The following is a 7,375-nucleotide window of genomic DNA, read 5'->3' as shown; positions in this document are numbered from 1 at the left end:
GGCATTGCAGGGGGGTGGTAACCCCTGTGTGGGGGCCGTAATCCCTGTGTGAGGGCTGTAGCCCCTGTGGAGGGAGGGCAGCAAAATATATATTCACGTATTCATGAATTCATGAAACATGTATTTAGAGTTCACTTTATAATTATGATAGAGACACTGGTAGGCTTCCACATTGCTTTAACACTGTAGCTATATCAATAAAACATTGGCCAACTGATCGCTGTCTCTGTCTCACCTTCTCTGTCTCTTTATAGTGGTCTTTTGTTTTACTTGTGGAGGAACATGGATTTGGGGTATTTTACAGAATGACTTTGGGATTTTTTTTATCGGTGATTTTTCAGTTTTCCAATAGGGAACACCAGAATTCCTGCTAGGGAGGCCAGTGGCAGGACCCTGCCTGCTCAGAGCTGGCACCTTGGACCCAGCTGGCTGTGGCTGACCTCCTGCCCAGGACATGCTTTGACAGTTCAAAGCAGGCCAGCACACCTGGAACGTCTTTCTGGTGCTAGCTGCCCAGATGGCCAGGCAGGGGGCACACATGGCAGTAATGACGCACAGAGGCCAACTCTGCAGCCACAGCCCACTGGCAGCTGGCCCAGAGGGGCAGATGCCTCTACTGGCTGTGCAGTCTCCATCCCGGTCTGGCAGTTGTGCAACAAGTCACAGCCAGGCAGCAGCCCCCACTGCCAGACTGCTGCAGTGGGTAGAGGGTGCAGGGAACACTCAGGGCTGCTTCAGCAGTCCAGCTGGCACAAGGGGTAGTGTCCCCAGCTACTAATTGGCTGGGCCCCAGAAGCTCCTGAGAGTAAGTAGCCCTGAGCTGCTTGCCAGGGCAACTTTTTGTACTGATGGGGCCAGGACAGGGCAGCTTTTTATACTGTTGGGGACAGCACAGGTGCTGGGCTTTAGCTCCTGCTGGCTGTAGATCCGGGAAGAGCCAGGCAGCGTTATTTTGCCCCAAGTGGCACAATTTTCTCTACTACAAAGTGCATGTTGAAGCATGTGCACTGAGGCAGAAAGCCCCAGCTCAAATCTGCACCGCTTCTACTTGAGCTGCTGCAAGCGCACATGCTTGCATGTGTGGACACACCCCCTGTGTGCAGGAGAGTAAGGAAGCAGAAGGCCCAAGCCTGGACTACCCATAACTCTCGAACCTGTCTTGGTTCAGACCCATGTAAGTGAGTTAAACATGGGCTGGCAGAGATAAGGAATGAACGGAGCTTTGCCTCTTCCTCTCCAGTTCTTACCAGTGAGTCAGCCTACACACCAGGCACTGCAGATAGAGGAGTGGCTTCCATCAGACTGGAAGATGTGCAAAACTTGATGTAGATTTGCTTCCTACAGCCACAATGGGGGCTGAAGGAAGCAAATCTTACTGAGGCAAAAATCTTGGTTCTGCTCTGCTAATGGGGAAGGTTACAGGCAGGGCTTTATTCAGGGTGGATTGGAGGGTGACAGTGGTTTAGTGCTGCGCGTGCCATTCTATATAAGGATCAAAGTGCAATGCAAAAGAAACTCGATGACAGCCCCTTGCAAACTTCTTCAGGTTGTTCTGACAGACGTAAGGGTCATGTGTTTGTGGAATCATAGGGTCAAATCAAAATACAACTCTAGATGGAGTTTTAGTCCAAGAGTGTGTTTCACACTCTCCTGTGACCTCCAGAGGGTCTGTAAGTGCACAGTGCTCCATTACAGTGCCTCTGTTCATTTGGGCACCAAGTGTCATCCTATTCCACCTCACTTGAGTCTCTGAAAAAACAGTAGCCCAACAGGTAGATAGTTCATCCTCCTTCTTGCTGCTTCTTGTGACTTAATCTTAAGGCTAAGGTGAAGGAGGAGATAGGAATTCTACCCACAGCCAGGACTCCTTATGCATTTTATCCAATGAATCTTTAATACAGAATGCTCCAACTTCTAGGCTATTGTCTAAAGCTAAGTACAAACAGCCAAAAAGCCTGAGGCTGTCAGTTCAGTCTTCACAGGTTAGTCTAAGCAAGTGAACAGACATTCACTTTTGATTCCAGAAATGCAGCCACATGCCTGCATGGCCCAGGCCAGAAGTCAGGAGGTGCAAGAGCACAATCCCTGCTCAACTGTAGCAGACAGCTTGGGCCAAGGCTAGCTCACCCATCCTGTGAGGAAGGTTAGGGGGATTGCAGGGGAGGTACAAAGCATCATGGGATGCTGGGGGACTGTGAGTTCACTTGAATCTGGAGGAGATCTGGGACAGAAGGTCAGTAAACAGAGTTAACCTAAATCAGTTAAGTCTAATATTACATCTGTCCAGGTTTATCTTAAACCAGTTTTGGCCATGTTGAAAGTGGTTTATGTGCACTGAACTTCTGTTGTATTACAGATCTGAACTGGTTTCTGATCATTTATGCCATTTTATGTGTAGTATCTGTCCCCAGCCTAAAAGATTACCTCAACCACAGTTTGTATATTAAAAGGAAAAAGTTATTTCATACCCACAGGAATGAACTAGGTACATACAAATAGGTGGGAGATTTCAGTGAATTCCCTTCAAATAAAAGTGTCTAAATCAGGTCTGCTCATAGATGTCCAAGCTCAGGAGAAAGGATAGATTTTAGATCCACCCCTCTCTCCAGCATTTTCTTCTACATGGTTTAAGCTTCTTCCCCTCTTTCTCTGTTGGTTGTTAGGATTCACAGTCTTAGCTGCTTAACCACATTCACTGGACAGAGAATATACGTGCCTAACTTAGATTTGTAAACACTCAGTGTCACCACGCCTAAGCCCTTTTTGTAGATCTGCTGATAAAATAGATGTATTGATGTCATTTAAAAAAAGGAAGAAGACACATTTTTCACTTCCTCTTTCCTTTTTATAGTGCTAAGCCAAAATGTGCTAGACTGATCAAATTCTTTAAGATCTGGCTCTTTTAAAGTTGGTTAAAAAGTGTATGTGTGTATATGTGTGTGTGTGTGTGTGTGTGTGTGTTTATTTATTTAATAAATGAAAAAAATAAGTAAACACATGTCTATTTTCTTTTTCATCCATCAGTGAGCTCTCTCTCTCTTTCTTCTGCACAGGGTACCATTCTCTAGAGCTGTTGTATACACATGCCATTCTGACTGTAGCAGAATGTGCCATATATGCTATATAACAAACCCCCAAACTACCAAACATGTCACACACAGTTAAATCAGGTGTAAAATTAGGTAGTTGGGTGCAAGCCTGTTTCTAGCCAATATAACTGTTTTTCTCTAGGGGCCATGTAGGGAAACTTAGGGGAGATCTCGGATTAAAAATTCGAACTCTGGTCTTGCCTGTAGTAGAGTTTCAGCCAAACGTGTTTCTGCGCTAGTGTGAGCCCTTAGTGCACACACACCTGATTTTCACTCATGTGGTATATGCCTACATTTTGAGATGTAGCTCCCTCTGACACCCAATATACATAATTTTAAATACTTAAAGGGTGCTAATAGCTGTGGCATAAGGAAGATTGAGTCTGATTTATACCAGGGTACACGAGAGCAGAAGCTGCCCTGTTACTTGGATCCCCGAGGAATTTCTATTTATGCAGCCGTAAGCTTTCTGCAGTCAGTTCACAGCAAAGGCTGGTTCTGAAAACTGCAGTCTTTTATGGGGCAATTAAGCTTCTCATGTGCATCCTTGACATTAAAACATATTTAAATTTAAAGGCAATGTTTGTAATAATGTATTTTTTCTGGTTTATTTGGATGCTGGAGTTGAGCAGAGACCTCGGGGCTGGCTGATTCATGCCTGTTTCATTTTTCCATTCAATTCATTTTCTCTGAAAAAGGAGACATAAGCAGTGAAGCCAATATAGTTTTATTGGATCCAATGCACTGCCACTAAAACAAATATATGTACACTAAGGCCACTACACTTTTATTAAAACAAATAGAATTTCATTCAAACCAGCATTCAATAGCTGGGGTTTTTTAAAGCAATGAAATTAAATCCTCCCAATACTTTTGCTCGATATGTTTTCACAATCAGATTCATTTGACCCAAGCAATATATATTTATCATAGATAACACATTTTTATTAAAAACAAATTTACTGAAACCAAGTTTCTCTTGAGCCAATAGACAGAAACTCTAACCAATTGTAAGATTAGATCATGAAAACTGATGGGGGTGTTTTGGTTGTTGGGTTTTTTCGTCTGGCAAAAGACATTTCTATTTAGAAATACATTTTGAGACTGCTGCACAATGGAATTGATGCAACCAATGTCTTTTTTTAAATAAATACTTTAAAAAGTGAATTTTTTTTCAACTGAACTCCACTTTGTCATCCAAAACTGTTTTTAACTAGACTACAAGTATTATTGTTCATGTTATTAATGCATGGAAGCAGGGTACTTTAGTGGTTAAAGCAGGGAACTACACATTTGGGACAGGCCTGTAAAACATGTTTTAGTAGCAGCAAGATTCTCCTGCTCTTTTCAGGGCCTAATCTTGAGAGGTGTTCACCTATACACTGACCATGGGGAAAAACACATGTAATAAACTCTGCAGCCCCAAAGAGGTAACACTACATGCTGGTGAAGAACCAGGTCTGAGATGCTAGACACTGAAAAAGGAAACTGAGCAAAAGCTTAATACAACAGAGAATCTGTGCTGTTATGATAACACTGTTCTCAACAGTAGCTGTATTAGTACTATCATTAGACTACAGTGTTTCTGGATGAGATTTCATAAGCACTTGTGGGAATTTGATGTCTACCACTTATTGATACCTAGCTTCCTGAGGTGTCTTTGGGAATCTCTTTTGATAGATAGATAGATAGATGTACATACACACGTATATGTGTGTGTGTGTGTCTGTGTGTATAAAATGCGATTCCCAAAGGCACCTCAGGAAGCTTTTATATATATCTATATAATCTTACAAACAAAACTATGTTTTAAGAAAAAATATTGTTCATTATTAAGCACCCTTTAGCTTGTTAATTTCATAGGAAGTTCAATAGCTCTTAGGATGAATCCTTTGATCTCTAGAGGCTACTGTCTTTTCTAATCTCCCCCCTTGCTTTCTCTTTCAATTTCCTAGTGGCAGAAGAATCAATTAAATACTTTTTAAAATGTTGTGGCAAAACCATTAAAATGCTTTAGAAGCATTTTGTGAGAGATGTGTTACTCCTGCTCTACAAAACAAGCTGCTTCACTAAGAAAAACATTGCTTGTGAAATGTTCAAAAGAATTACTTAAGAGGAGCGTACCCAATTAAAAAGCAACAGTATGTGTTCTCTCACTTTCAATGACCACTATCTTCTGCTAATAAATTTTGAAAAGAAAAAAAAGTCACAAACTGAGATGAGCGTCTATAGTGATTATATGGTTCCTTTCGGTTCATAGGGGTAACAAGTATGAGGAGCCAAGACCTGAGACCACCAAATCACTGCCTTGGTAGTGATCATTTCTGCCCCAGTGGGAGATGGGAGCTTATTGAGCACAGCTGAGACCACTAAAGCATGCCTCAGTTGCTATTAGAGTCTTCTAAAGCCAGAAGAGTTTGTGGGTCCGAGGTCTTGTATATAGTACAGGTTTACTGTCAAGGGAAAGTGCACTTAAATACAAAATGGATTTGGTGGGGGAGCTGAGTAGGAGTCTTCTGACATCCTCGTACTCTTTCTTGCATTCCCTAAAGGTCTCAGGCTTTGTGACCTTCTGTCCTGAGTCAAGGGCTTTCTTCAGAGCCTGTCAATGTCACTCTTCCAGTCTGAAAAGCACCATTAGATAGTGATAGTGGGGAGTACCCTCTTTGTGAGGGCTGAACAGCTGCTTCTACAGACTTCCCAGCAGAGAGAGCAAAGGATTAAGTTCAAGACCCATGCTCTGACACCCTCCCCCACATCATGCTGACTGGCAGCACATTGCAAGTGATAAAATGCTTCCACTGTGTCCAATATGCTTTGTCAAGAGGCTGCTACTGCTTCGTTGCCTCATTCTCAGTGACGACATTTCCAGTCAACAGCTCAGCAGCTGCAGCTGCCAGTCAGGCTGCTCCTCCTCTGCCAGCCTGGCTCAGAGAGAAGGGAAAAAAAAACCTAACCAACCCCTGCTCAACAATTTTAATTAATACTGACGTTTATCAAGCTGCAGTAGAAGCAACTGCTGTTTGTGGTACTGGTTTATATGAAAACAGTAAAAATAAATGGATCTGTCATAAAGTTGTAGACTGTCCCATCTTCATTACGCATAAAGTACGGGAGAAATAAATTGTAGAAAGAAAGAGTGACAGAGGTTCAAAGAAAAGTCTTTGGAGCATTCAAATGCCAAGATTTTGCTCTCACGTGGTTCATTTTTTTTGTATGTATAGTTTGCCTCCACTTCCAGCTGCACAACTAGAAATTTTGGGGCCTTGGGCCAGGGGCCTCCTTAGCACCAGATCATCTTCCCTCTGTGAACATGAGAGGCTACTGGTGGGCTGTCGAGGTCTCCCACGTCCCAGGAAAGGGTCCTAACCACTAGGTCATTCTAGAAAAGGTGAAGTGGTTGGGGTAGTGCCTGTGCTCTGGGTGATTTGAATCCTGAAGTATACCTTGCACAACTTGATGTCAGACACCTGAAGACCAGGCATTTACACATATTCTCGTGCCTAGAATTTTTTATGGGCCGCCTCTAGGTAGCTCCTTGCTTGGGATTTATGTACCCTGGAAGTACATACGGCTACACACAGAATAGGAGAGCTGGAAGGAATGGGGTCATTCCCCTGAGGAGAGACCTGTAATTTTTAGCCAAGCAGCCACATGGGCATAGGTATCTGGGCTATGCTGTCTTTCCTTTCTACACACTGCCTTCCTTACTAGCACAGTGATAGTTAAATATTCCTTTTAATAATGTTGCACAGATTTGTTGTGTTACCACAATGACCCCAATACAGCTGTAGATTTGAAGAAGGGGTTTTGTAGCTGCAATAGACAAGACAGTGTTGCAAAACAAGGTTATTTAAAAAAATTATCGGACCAACTGTATGGTTGGAAAGATATTAGACAAGTTTTTGGAATCATCAAAAACAAAAACAAAAAAGCTTACCAAATATGGTAGGCTTTTGGTATTTCTTTTTATTTACTGACAAGTGTTTCTCTCTAGATTCTTATCTGTTTGCTCTCTATCAAAAACACACCATGTAGAAAACAGAAATGTCTTCTTATATTTATTCTCAGGGGCACTATCCATGGAAAAAAAATAAACACGTGCCCTCGCCACAAAACAGAGGACAAATTCAAGTTTCCATTTGAGAGCATGGTGCATGGGATTTGCTCCATCACAACAGCCATTTTGAATTAATTGTAGTGCCTGAAGACTGGAAGAAGGCCAATGTGGTGCCGATCTTCAAGAAAGGGAGGAGAGTGGATCCGGCTAACTACAGGCCCATTAG

The sequence above is a fragment of the Crocodylus porosus genome, unplaced genomic scaffold, assembly GCF_001723895.1.
Source record: "Crocodylus porosus isolate Cpor-Errol unplaced genomic scaffold, CroPor_comp1, whole genome shotgun sequence".
NCBI classification, from domain to species: domain Eukaryota; kingdom Metazoa; phylum Chordata; order Crocodylia; family Crocodylidae; genus Crocodylus; species Crocodylus porosus.
The sequence above is the reverse complement of the archived record's forward strand: the minus strand, read 5'-3'. Positions refer to the sequence as shown.